This window comes from Eucyclogobius newberryi, unplaced genomic scaffold (genome assembly GCF_026437365.1).
Source record: "Eucyclogobius newberryi isolate DKJ021-1_F unplaced genomic scaffold, fEucNew1.0.hap1 SCAF_7, whole genome shotgun sequence".
In the NCBI taxonomy this organism is placed as follows: Eukaryota; Metazoa; Chordata; class Actinopteri; order Gobiiformes; family Gobiidae; genus Eucyclogobius; species Eucyclogobius newberryi.
This window is the reverse complement of record NW_027316389.1, coordinates 8,573,547-8,586,960: the sequence shown is the minus strand read 5'-3', so window position 1 is coordinate 8,586,960 and position 13,414 is coordinate 8,573,547. Positions and strand designations below refer to the sequence as shown.

Genomic DNA, 13,414 nt, shown 5'->3' with positions numbered 1-13,414 from the left:
GCCTCCTGCCTGAGGGGAGTGGCCTCCTGCCTGAGGGGAGTGGCCTCCTGCCTGAGGGGAGTGGCCTCCTGCATGAGGGGAGTGGCCTCCTGCATGAGGGGAGTGGCCTCCTGCCTGAGGGGAGTGGCCTCTCAGCCGATCATGGGATAGAAAGAGCAGTGACACTTTCAGAGCCGTTTGAGGTTTGTCAAGACGAGAGATTATTTACTGTGTTGCCATGGACATGTCAGTTATTTTAGATGGAATAACTTCATTTGCACAGATAAATCTTTTAACCTTAAACAATATTCCTCTTCAAATACACACATAGTCATGCAGTACTACAAAGTATTTGGCTCAACATTGGATTAAACTAATGATTATTGGTCTGAACCCCAGAGTCACTTCTTCACTGTGGTGAGGACCAGAGGAGCAGAGTTAAGATCATAAGAGTTATGACGAGGATTTAAAAATGGAAACAGTTTCTCTTTGAAGCAGCAGCCGGTGAAGGAGTAGATGAGATCTGCAGAATCAGCATCATAAAAGGAGACCAGACCTTTGTCATAGTCCACAAACACACCGACCTTCTGAGGAGGACACTTCAGAGACAGAGGGACTGGAGGATCAGTACAGGCCTCGTACTTATCTGTGTTCTTCATAAAAAGGCACCAGTATCCATATTTACTGTTCAGAGCCTTATAGTTCTTTCTTTCTACAGACTCTTTGGCCACTCCTAAAGTCCATGCAGTCTTCCTTTTGACTTGAACCTCAAAGTAGAACTTCCCTGAAGAAAAACTTGGTTTTGTTAAAACATTGAAAAAAGAAAATCTCTGAGGACTGTCTGTGAAGATTCTGTCATCCGTGTGATGAACCTGCTTCAAATCTCTGGACACAAACAGTTTAACATGTGCAGTGTCTGGATCCAGAGTGAGATCCACAGCAAACTGTTTGATTGTCTTCAGTTTGGCCTTAGACACCTTCTTACGTTCTTCAGTGAAAGTCTCCTTTAGACTCTCCTCCAGCTCAGACAGAGCTCGGGCTGCAGTTCCCTCATACGTCTCTGTCTTCAGTGTCACACTGCTCCAGTCCTTCAGGCCTGTAGGGGGCGTCAGTTTAGTGCAGTGGTGGAGGAAGTGCAGGTGGTCTTCAGAGCGTTGGAGCTGCTCTGCCTCAGTGCTTCTCTGCTCCAGCTCACAGATCTCCTGCTGCAGCTGTAGGACCAGAGCTTCAGCCTGTTTCTGGCTCTGTCTCTGTCTCTCCTGGAGCTCTTGTATGAAGCGCTCTCGGCTCCTCTGAACAGACTCTTATCAGAGCGGTGAAGGCCTGCAGCCCTGTGGCCGTCTCTGTGTCGACTGCTCTCTGACTGAGCTGCACTGAGCTCTGGACCTCCTGGATCTTCAGCCTCCTCTGCTCCACCATGTCCCTGCTCTGCTCCTGAGTCTGCTGCAGCGAGGCCTTTTTCCGGTCGAACTCTTCCTTCAGAGACACAAACTTATGAGACTGGTGCTCTAAAACAGTGCACATGGTACAGACGCAGCTGCGGTCGGTGCTGCAGAAGAGCTCCAGAGGTTTGTGGTGTTGGGGACACATCCTCTCCTCTATGTTCTCCACAGGCTGGGTCAGCTGGTGGCTCCTCAGCCTGGGCACGCTCAGATGAGGCTGAAGGTGCGTCTCACAGTACGAGGACAGACAGACCAGGCAGGACTTCAGAGCCTTCAGTTTGGGACTGGTGCAGTAATCACAGGACACTTCTCCAGGTCTGGACTCTGGTTCAGACCTACTTCCTGCTTCCTGTTTGAACTGAGAGACCATCTCTGAGAACAGCGTGTTCACTTTGAACTCTGGTTCGATGTGGAACAGCTCTTTACACAGAGGACACCTGCAGGGGGCGCTGGTGTCCCAGTGCTGGGAGAGGCAGCGTTTGCAGAAGTTGTGTCCACATGGAGTGGACACTGGTTCAGTGAAGAGATCCAGACAGATGGAGCACAGGAACTGGTCCTCAGACCTCAGAGCCGCCATTCTGACCCTGAGGACAGAGACATATTGGGTGAAAAAGTCATATGAAGCTGATAAACCTGTAAAACAGTCACTCAGTACGTTTACATGCAAAGGAAAAAACTGAATAGTTGCTTTTATCCGATACAATCCGACATCTTCGTGTCATGTAAACACCTTCAAATTCTCCGATTGAGAAACCCAGATCATGCGATTGCGTAATCGCAATGAAACTACACAAGGCTTGTGCGCATGCTCCACGACCCACGCTGAGGTATGACCTCGGAACAAAATCATTACAAGGAAGAACACAACACCAGGGTTAGCGTGAAATTTATCTGCACAATAACTAACGCGGACGTTACATACAAGATGAACAAAACTATCCATCTTGCTGTTCGAAAAATGTGCATGATAGTTATATATAGTAGTAGTTTCGTCAAGATGTCAAAGCCGAATGTTATAATAGATGTTTTTTTCGTAATCATGTAAACGCATGAGTGTCTCGGAGCAGCTCAGATAATGAACAGAACGTAATGATGAGGGTTTGTAGTAAAAAGAAGGATGAATCCAAGAGTTCGATGATGGAACTCTCCACCTGTTTGTAGTCGGTTTGAGCTGACAGAGAAGTGGGCGGGGCCACTGTTCTGACCCTGGAAAAGCCAAAGTGAAACTAAACTCAACATGTTTTATGGACTGAACAGAACTTTTAGGTGCTGCCTGTGATTTACTCATGTCCTTAAAGTAAATACAGCGACACAAATGCATAACTCAGTAAAGAGTCGTAAGGGAAAAATCTATAAGATTTATTTGAAACAACTAAACATTTCTAACACAATTCTATCTTGATGATTGAAAACGTCACTTTAAAACTCCTGCATGTTGTTTCCAGTGTCAGTGTGAAACTGGCAAAGTGACGAGACCAGCAGAGCCTTAAAGTGACAGCGCCTGATATAAGAAAATGTCATGGAATCAGACATACACCGATGCTATTTCTTAACACATCGAGAACACAATTCAACTTAGAACATGAAACGACACAGAAATATCAGACATTTGTATGGCATGCATGGGAGAAAACGCCGGGACTGATCACACAGGCTGCGTAATCCTCCTGCGTCTCACCTCGTTTTTTCCCATGCTGGTTGGTTTTATTAGATATTCTGGAATAGGCGGGTCACATTTCTCATTGGTCAGCTTCACATCAAGGCACTTGTTTTACAGCTGGTATTTTTCCTAGAGATCAAGCCTTGGGTAAACATTACCCAAACTCCTCTGGGCTGTCACACCCCCCGTGGGGCAATTCTTTGCGACACCTTCACAAACAAATGCTGTCACACACCCGTTTTTCTCTGAGACTAATGATGTAGATAAAATATCACTATTATGCAGATAAAATACATCACAGAAATATAATCATATATTCACATTTTATCACAGAGAGAGAGAAAGGAAAGCTGTACTTTCAAAAGACTGACAAAAGAAGTATCATATTCTATCTTTGCATTGATAAAGTGGAGACACTTTTTACACCTGCATACAGTATGTGAGTGTAAAGACAGTAGCCTCCTCCATGTTCATGCATGTTTGAGAATGTCCTGACACTGAAGTCTTAACCTAATACAAGAATCATTTCAGAACGTGTAGAAAAAGGTTCAGTTGCATCATCTGGACTCAGTTTAGAAAAAGGCAGTGTCTACAGAGCCGCGAAACTGCCATGTTATTTTGTGCGGCGGCTCCTCCTCCTCCTCCTCGCTGGGTTAAGGTTAGGTCTTGGGGTTAGGGTTAGCCATGAGGCTATATGGTCATGTCGCGGCTCCTGAAACTGCTGGGCTATGTGACCGCGCTGCGGCTCTGCAGCCACTGCCTTAAGAGGCCGAAGCCGCCAGTTTACATTCAAAGTCTAACGCGTCGAGCGCGTAGTGCGTTTCACGCGGCGCGATTTCTTCGTTTTCTTCGCTCTCGCATGTGAGGCAGCCGAGGCGACGAAAGCGGCTAGCGTGACGTGCTCAGATATGTTCTCTGCAGCAGATGCGCAGCAGCCAATCAGAGCTGACGCTCCAGTGACGTACGTAAATGGTAAATGGTCACATTTATATACTCAAAGCGCTTTACATCAAGGAACCAGTCACCCATTCACACACACATTCACACCCCAGATGTTCGCAGACACTGGGGGGCGAGTTGGGTTAAGTGTCTTGCAACGGCAGTATTTACATGAGGCAGCTGCGCCAACCTGCGGGCCAGTGGATCTGACCGCTCTGACCGAGCGGGGAGTCGAACCGCCGACCTTTGGATCAGAGGACGAGCACTCTACCACTGAGCTACTGCCGCCCCCGACGTACGTGCCCCCCGTACGTACGTGCGTATTTCCCCTCGGATTTTCAGTATTCCCCGTGGAATTCCCCAAGAAGAGCCACTTCTTCGTCAACAATGGCAGACGAAAGACTGATTGTGGCCGTGTGTGGGAGAAAGCAGCTGTACGATGTATTCACGGTGGAAAACAGAGACAGAAACAAACCAAAAATGCGAAAACAACACTCTCGATATCCGCCATTTTACACAATGAAAGGCCACACCATCAACAACTCCACTGCTCATGCGACAACACCTCTACTGCACATGTGCGCAGACAGCTCGAGCACGTCGTGCGCGCGCCTGTGTATAGTGCCCGGGGCGTCGAGAGCGCGTGTCCAGTGCGTAAACCTTTCAAATGTACACGCGCTCAAATTCTGCGTCGGGCGCCATTAGGCCGCAGCGGTCTGTACGTAGCTTAAGGAAAAAACTAGACGTTTCGACTCTCATCCAAGAGTCGTTGTCAATAGGCGAATTTAGGCCGGGAACTCAGATATTTATTCTATTCTATGGTAAGTCCAGCCCATGGGGCGGGCCCTTCTGAAGTAGAAAAAGTTGTTTGTTTCAACAGAAACTTACCCTCTTTGTTTACTATCAGCCCTTTAATGGGCTATTAGTCCCCCCTTTTTTCTAAACTGAGTCCAGATGAAACAACTGAACCTTTTTCTACAATGGAACACTCCTGGACGAATGAGGGATTACACCGACACATTTCAGAACATGTTTGTGGAGGTTTGAACTAAACAGAAAGCAGTTTGATTTATTATTTCATGGTTTTACACTAAAGGGCAGCAAGCATGCCCAGTGTTGGGAAAGTTCACTTTTTACATGAACTAGTTCAGTTCATAGTTCATAATTCAAATTTTGAACTAAGTTCACTGCTCCAAAAAATGAACTAGTTCAGTTATTTTTTTCAATATTATGCAATAATTGTTCTGAATTATTTCCACAGCCCAAATACAACCACAGGCAGCAATTATTGTATTAGTTTATTACTGAAAATATGTGTCAGATTTCATCTTCATATCCCATTTTTAATCCTTACACAACCAGGATACGTTCACATTGAGGGGACAGACTTCCCCCATGTGTTGCTGTCCATTCAACACCACACTAGCAGCAGCAGCAGCTTTCAGCCCCACAGAATATTCTCAACAACATGAGGGAAAACTTGCTGGGCAAAGTTTGCACATAAACGTTAGATTGTTCCCATCCTCACCGACCTTATCATAAACTCACGTAACTGGTCGTAGGGCGACTCCTGCTGCTCTGTTGACCACACGCTGCTGTCACGTCAATGTTGCTTTTTGTTTTGATGTGCATGCGCAGTGTGGTGCAACACGCGAAATCTCTGTCTCTGCGATCTATCGCCTCTACAACTGGAGCTCTCACTCTTGCCAGACATCGGCTCTTTTTGGGCAACTTATCGGTGTTTTTCGCCCGGAAGTCTCTAGAAATCTGACACTTTATTGAACGAAAATAAAAAGAACGAAGGTGCCGTTCACGGACACCAGAATGAACGCGTTCATATTATCGTTCGTCGGCAGTAATAGTGCGTTCAGTTCACGTTCACCAAAATTATGAACGTTCAGGTACAACACTGAGCATGCCTTTCTCTAACGCTCATACGCACTAATGGATCATAGAAATGTAGAAGAACGACATCATCTAAACACTTTTGTGACTTTCTTGCGCTCATTCATGTTGTGTCCATGACGACGGCTGTACTCACCACAGTCACTGCACTCGTGAGGGTCCAGTCTGTTCTGAGCCGCTCGTGTGTCGACCTCTTGAGCTGACACGTCGTCTGTGTTTGAGGAAGTGTCGACACAGGATGTGGTGCAGTGGAAAGATCAGAGTTTAAAAAGCCAGAGCAAAGCTAGTGTTACTTTCTTCCCCTGCCTAAGGCTGAGCAGACATACTTGTTGCAACACGATTTTATTTGGATTCATCAAAAGGCGCTGGTACAGCTGGCAGCCCGGTGTAAACGCTCTCTCTTCTTTCTCACACTTATTGTGCTTTATCTCCTATATTTTGTAAATATAGTTAGTATATTTTTTCTATTTTACTGTACGATAGGGACACGCGCTGGAATAGTTTTTTAATTCAACTGTTTTTGACTTTTTTCGGCTGGATTTGAGCGTTTTTCGTTGCGTTCGTTGTGTTGTTGTGACGTGAGCTAGCTCCGAGCGAGCCCACCAGCCCCTCCCCGCGCCCTCCGGCCGCGCTAAAGTACGGCGTGTCGTCGGTACACGTTTATATACACGTTTATATACACGTTTATATACACGTTTATATGAAAGAGGAACTCCACGAACGATCGGGACACGCACTGGAATCGCTTTAAATTAACTTGTTTTGACTTTATTCGGCTGGATTGAGTTGTTGTTGTTGTTGTTGTTGTTTTATGGCGGTTGGCATCCGAGTGTTGCATTACCGCCAGACTTTATTCCTCAGACGTTTCGTAGTCCTCAGACTCTGTCGTAGTCCGTAAAAGTACTCCTCCCATTGCTTTGGTGTTACAAAGCCCATGAGGTCATGATGTGTTTTTGTGACTAGAATAGTTGTTGTGTCAGAGACCAACCGGCTTTATTCCAGGGAGACTCTTCTTCACCTTCCTCGCCCTCTTTGACGTTCGGTGCTTTGGAAGTACAAAGCCCATGAGGTCATGGGACGTCTTTGTCGTTTTATCCTTTAGAAGTCCTTCTTCCATCACTTTGGCGTTTCTAGGCCCATGAAGTCCAAGCGCGTTAGAACATCCTCTTGCTCCTCATCCTCGGCTCAGTCTCCAACACCCCCCACCTCTATAAACGTTTACCCAGCCCTGTGCTACATAAGTAAGCAACCACAGCCTGACACAAACCCTGTGACTGGATCGCCAGAACGTTCCGCAGATTGAACTCCCGCCCATTATTCCGAAACCACAAGGCCAACCCGGCCCTTTCCCTATCATAAGCCTCACAGCAAATCAGCACATGCTCGACAGTCTCTGGCACCCGACAGTGACCACACAGACCGGTCGGATGTTTGCCTATCCTACTTAGTGACCAATTGAGTCCAGTATGGCCAATCCTCATGCGGGCGAAGGCCCTTTCCTCCCACGCGTTCCTGCCCATAGACCCGCAAGGACCCACACTACCCTGTATGTGATAGAAATGCCGTCCAGTAACACAGTGGCTCCAAAATTCCTGCCAAAGGCCGACCACATGACTCTTGATAACAGGCTTGATTTCAGATTTGCTTAACTCAACCGCCACATCAATTGATGGCCGCCGAAGGGAACGTTTAGCCAGTGCATCAGCCATTTCGTTACCATCCACCCCCACATGCGCAGGGACCCAAATGAAGGAAACCCTCACATCCTTCCTGGACAGGGAGAGCATCAGACAGAAGATGCCATTCAACACATCCTGTCTGCAATCCGATTTCCCAGATTTAATGCTTTGCAATGCAGAAAGGCTGTCAGAGGCCACCACAATGCCGCAACACTGCAAAGCAGATTCCGCCCATTCCAACGCTAACCGTATCGCTATAAGTTCCGACGTGAAAACAGAAAGGCGATCTGTTAACCTCTTCTTGACCGCTAGCCCCAGGTCAGGCACAAAATAAGCGGCGCCAGTACGCCCACTCTCAGGATCCCTAGACCCGTCGGTATAAATAAACACATCACCTGAGTGCTTATCGATGAGCGCTTGAACGGCAAACTGCGGTGCCCTCCCAGCGACTCCTCTAAGCTTGCCATGCAAGCTAACATAAACAGGAGCCGGGACAAACTTCCACGGAGCTATAGCAGACAAAGCCACCGACGGGCTCACACGCAGATCACCAACCCCCGCAAGCCGCGCCTTCGCATTTCCTACCTGGCTGAAAATCATACCGCCAGCCTCACTCTGCCCCCCATCAACCCTGAGAAAGTCCCTCACCGGGTGAGAGCTCGTATGACCTTGCACATTCACCCAGTAAGCCAACAGAAGTTCTAGCCTCCGGAGCCGTAACGGCAATTCCCCCAACTCAACCTGCAGCGCCGAGACAGGGGAGGTCCTAAAAGCCCTACAGCAGATGCGCAAGGCCTGGGCTTGCTCCACATAAAGCTTCTTTAAGTTAGTCTCAGCCGCAGACATGTAGGCTATACAGCCATAATCAATAGCCGCCCTCATGACGGCCCGATAAATACCCAGGAGCGACCTTCTGCTGGCCCCCCAGTCCTGGCCGGATAGACAACGAAGCAAGTTATTCACCCTTTTGCATTTACCACTGACCTCATCAATGTGCCGACGCCAACTAAGCCTCTCGTCAAAGGTGACCCCCAAGAACCTCACCTCCCTGACCTGTTCGAGCACCTGCCCATGCAGTCGAAGGGAGACGTCCCTATGTCCATTGAAGAAACAGATCACTTGAGACTTCCGTACGGACAGTTTAAACCCCCACTTCAGGGTCCACTGCTCCACCTGCTGTATTGCCCTTTGCAGTTTCGCCTCGTAAAACCGGAGATTCCTCCCTCTCACCCATAGAGCGCCATCGTCAGCATAAAGGCTCCTCCCAACAGACCCATCCACGTCGTCAAAGATGTCCTTAATCATAACATTGAACAAGATAGGGCTACACACACTCCCCTGCGGGATCTCATTCTCCACCCCATAGACCCCAGAGTAAGCAGCGCCCACTCTGGTTTGGATACGCCGGCCAGACAGAAAGCTCCGGACCCAGTTAAACAGTTTACCCTTCACACCACACTTCCGCAGCTTAATGAGGAGCCCATCCTTCCAAACCATATCGTACGCCTTCTCCACATCGAAGAGCACCGCAATAACCTTTTCTTTCTGAGCCCTGGCCAGCTGGATATCAGATTCCAAACACAACACGGAATCCATGGTGTTCCTGCCCCTACGGAAACCACTCTGGTGCGCGGGAAGCAAACCCTGACTCTCCAAGAAGTAATCCAACCGCTCGGTAACCATGCGCTCCATCGTTTTCCCGAGCTGCGACGTCAAGGCAATCGGCCTATAACTTGAAGGGTCAGACGCTGGCCTACCCGGCTTCAGAACCGGCACCACCGTAGACTGTTTCCACGCAGATGGAACACAACTTGAATCCCAAACACGGTTGAAAAGACCCAGGACTAGCCCAAGCGTGTCATCAGTCAAATGAGAGAGCATGTCATAGCACACCTCATCTTTACCCGGGGCTGTCTGTTTCGCCTTAGAAAGTGCTCTCCTTAGCTCAAACAAACTAAACGGAAGGTCAAGGTCATCTTGAGTCGAAGGCTGGTGCCCAATCAGCTCAGAATTCTGGGCCAAAGTACTCTCCCTGTAGTGCCTTTCCGCAGGTGAGAGATTGTCAGAGCTGTGCACCGACACAAAGGTGCTGGCCAACAGTTCAGCTTTGTCAACGTCGCTGACTGCTTCAACACCATTCAGTATTAGGACCGGGGTCCCACGACGGCGCTCAACCCCATGCATCCGCTTAATCATCCCCCAAACATCCCCGAGACGCGTTTCTCTCCCAATTTTGGAACAATACCGCCTCCAATAGGCACTCTTGGCCGTTCTCACAGTTTTCCGCACAACAGCGCGGGCCCTCTTGTAGTCAATGAGGGCACCCTCAGTGTGGGCAACCCTTAGCCGGCGAAACGCCGCATTTCTCGCCCTAACAGCATGACCACATGCTTCAGTCCACCACGGCACCCGCTTCCTATGTCCACTACCACCACTCTTAGGAATCGTGCCTACCGCTGACTGCGTGATGAGCGAGACAATTGCACTATTGAGATCATCCACCTGAGTCAATCCTCCTTCCTGCAGAACCCTAGAACCATCATCAGCTTTCCTCAGGAAAGCCCCCCAGTTCGCCCTTGCCAACTGCCACCTCTGGATCCTCGTCCCCCTGACCACACAGCTCCCAAAGCCAATCACGGTGCGGACTAGATAGTGATCGCTACCAAAAGAAAGATTACCAAGAACCTCCCAACTACAAACACCAGCTAACTCCTTGGACACAAGTGTAAGATCTATTGCACTTTCCGCACCGGTCCCCATATCATAGCGGGTCCCACCCCCATCATTCAGACAAACCAACTCCCTTTGATTGATAAAACCCTCTACCACCTGCCCATACCTATCGGTACCACTACCGCCCCACAAAGCGCTATGCGCATTAAAATCCCCACACCACACGGCCTTTCCCCGAACATCCTTACCGATACTATGTAAGGACTCTAGCGTTAACTCACCACACGGATTATAAAGGTTAACCACAGTAACAGCTTCACCACCCAGCCAGACCCTCACCGCCAGGGCCTCCGGCGCTTTACTCACACTGACAACAACGTAATTTAGGTCATCTCGGACAAACACAGCCACACCTCCGCCTCTACCCTGCTCCCTATCATTCCTAACACACACATACCCTTGTATCCCAAAACCCCACCTAGGTCGTAACCAAGTCTCCTGCACGCACATAACGTGAGGCTTGTTCAACAAGGTAGAGACAAAATGCTTAAATTCCTGGCCATTAGCACGAAGACTACGCGCATTCCATTGCAAGACAACCACCGCCATTATGAGCCCCCGGAACCTGACGGCGCATCGGGAGCCCCCCCACTCCCACTGCCAGAATGGGGCAGGGCGCCCTCCCGCAGCGCATCCTCTATCTCCGTCCACTCGGGGCCCCCAGCTCCAAAGTACTTCCCTGCAGCCTTAGCGATGATCTTAGTCTTTTCGGATCTCTTCTTGGTTTGCCCAGTACAGTTAATCACTTCCACTATAAAGAGGAAGAAATCTTTCCTCTTCACAACCAGTACATCCTCCGCACCCACAGGGCCTCTGCCCGTGGAAGCCACACTCACGGGCATCCCAGTGGGGACCTCCCCCTGGCTGCGGGCAACGCTGCCCCCTCCCCTGTCGCCTAGGACACCAGCAGCACTGGCAGCCCCCACTGCATCCACCGTCACCTGACTACCAGACACCTTCTTGACCGCATCCGCGTAGGATATGCCTTGAGAGGCTCTAACTTTTTGCACCTCCGCAGCCCTCTTGCTGAACACGCATCCCCCGTAGGCAGAGCTATGCTCTCCCCCACAGTTACAGCACTTGAGTTTTGCTCCGTCGTCACACTTCCCATACTCGTGGTCTCCTGCACATTTACCACACTTCTGCTTCCCTCTACAGACCGCTGCAATATGCCCAAAGCGCTGGCACTTGAAGCAACGCAGGGGCGGCAGAACATATGGGCGTACGCCATAGCGCATGTACCCAACGCACACCACACGAGGCAGGATCCCACCTTCAAATCTAATCATTATCGACAGGCTGTCACACCTTACCCCATCCCGGGTCATCTTCAACCGCCTAGCATCCACCACCTTAGCTCCAGTCAAATTCTCCTTTATGTCATCCACAGATGTCGTCGTAGGGACGCCTACTATAACTCCCCTGACCGTGCCTCTTACAGCATCAGACACAAGAATGTCCTTCCCCCCCAGACACTTAGCTTCAATCGCCTTCCTTTGCTGAGCCACGTCCTTGCACACAACCAGCAGCGAGCCATCCCTAAGGACACTCGCATGCTTGACCACTCCCACAGCTACAGTCAGGCTCCTTGTCAACGCCATCGGATCCCACCCCTTAAAGGACGCATTATCCTGCGCGAGCTTTATGAACACCTTACACTCTGAACTCACATCCCCGACATCTGCAACCCCCCCGCCCTGCTCCTCACTGAGAGAGCCCTCCATAGACGAGCAAGAAGACGCCCTACGCTGCACAGGATCAGTGGCTCCAGGGGAGTCCTCCCCGCTGTTCATATCGTCACCGACCAGGTCACGCTTCCTCTTCTTCTTCCCCGTCATACGGACCGAGGCGTTGTTTTCGTCGTGTCGTTGCGATGTGTCTTGGCTCCGCCCCCCGGCTCCGGCCCCGCCCCCCGGCTCCGGCCCCGCCCCCCGGCTCCGGCCCCGCCCCCCGGCCGGCGCCGTACCGCGTTTCCACAAAGGAGGAACTCATGAAACTGCGGAGAACAGTCGTCTTACCCGGAGATCGTCACGTTATCCCGGCGCAATACTGACCTAACCTAATACTGATGTGCAATTCTGTCATATGTGCAATTACTGTGAAATTCATGTGCAATTCATGTGCAATTACTGTGAAATTCATGTGCAATCTATGTGCTGTCGTGACACATATTCATGTGCAATTACCGTCGGGATCACATGCAATGGTATTTATTTATTTATTTGTCTATGGGAGTTTTTATTTATTTATAGGAGATCTTCTACTGAAAGTGTTTTTCAGACTTCCTATAAGTGATCTGTTCTTCTGTATCTACCTCTGTATCTACCTGCGTTGCACCAATGAAATTTCCCCATGTGGGACAATAAAGGAATATCTTATCTTATCTTAAAACTGAAGAATGCAGGACGTACGTCAGGCAGGCTAAATATCCAGCATAATATTAAGTATACAAATAGTTTAAGGTGCACTTTATTGTCCCCGTACTGTACCTTTGTTGTCTACATCTGTCGGTGCAACATAAAACAATGAACAATAATTAAGCAAATATATATCAAATAAGGCATGCATTAAAGAAAAACAATTTAAATTGGCTAATAAGATAAAAATAGACTTAGTGTGTACCAGGGATGTCACAATTATTAGGTTAATCGATAAATGTGACAATATAATCGGGAAAAACGTGATATCGTGACGTTCCTAGTATGTACACAATATTCTAGTATGTACACAATATTATGTACACAATATTCTCCAGGGCTTGAGCTCGTCTCAGGACCACTTTAGCTGGAGGATTTGACCTGTTGAGCATGTTCTGAGTTGACAACCACAGGGACGACGCCCAACACTAAGGGCCGGTCTGGCTTGGACTCCCGACTTTCTCGCTGCACCCTAAATGTTTGAATGTATGTCATTAATACTTAAATCACACTGACCTTGACGAAGTGAATGAACGCAGCCAGTCCCAGGCAGCAGGGGTTCCAGCCGTAGAACATATTGGAGAGCGACCAGATGATGTGGTCCTTGGGCATCTCCCTGGTCACTTGTACTGTTTAGAGGCTGGGCTGAGAGAAAGTACA

The 13,414-nt window shown here is 49.1% G+C and overlaps 1 pseudogene; it reads right to left on the bottom strand.

The window, feature by feature from the left end:
• Window positions 1-380: 380 nt before the first annotated feature.
• Window positions 381-6,136, bottom strand: LOC140348905 (E3 ubiquitin-protein ligase TRIM39-like; annotated as a pseudogene).
• Window positions 6,137-13,414: the final 7,278 nt, after the last annotated feature.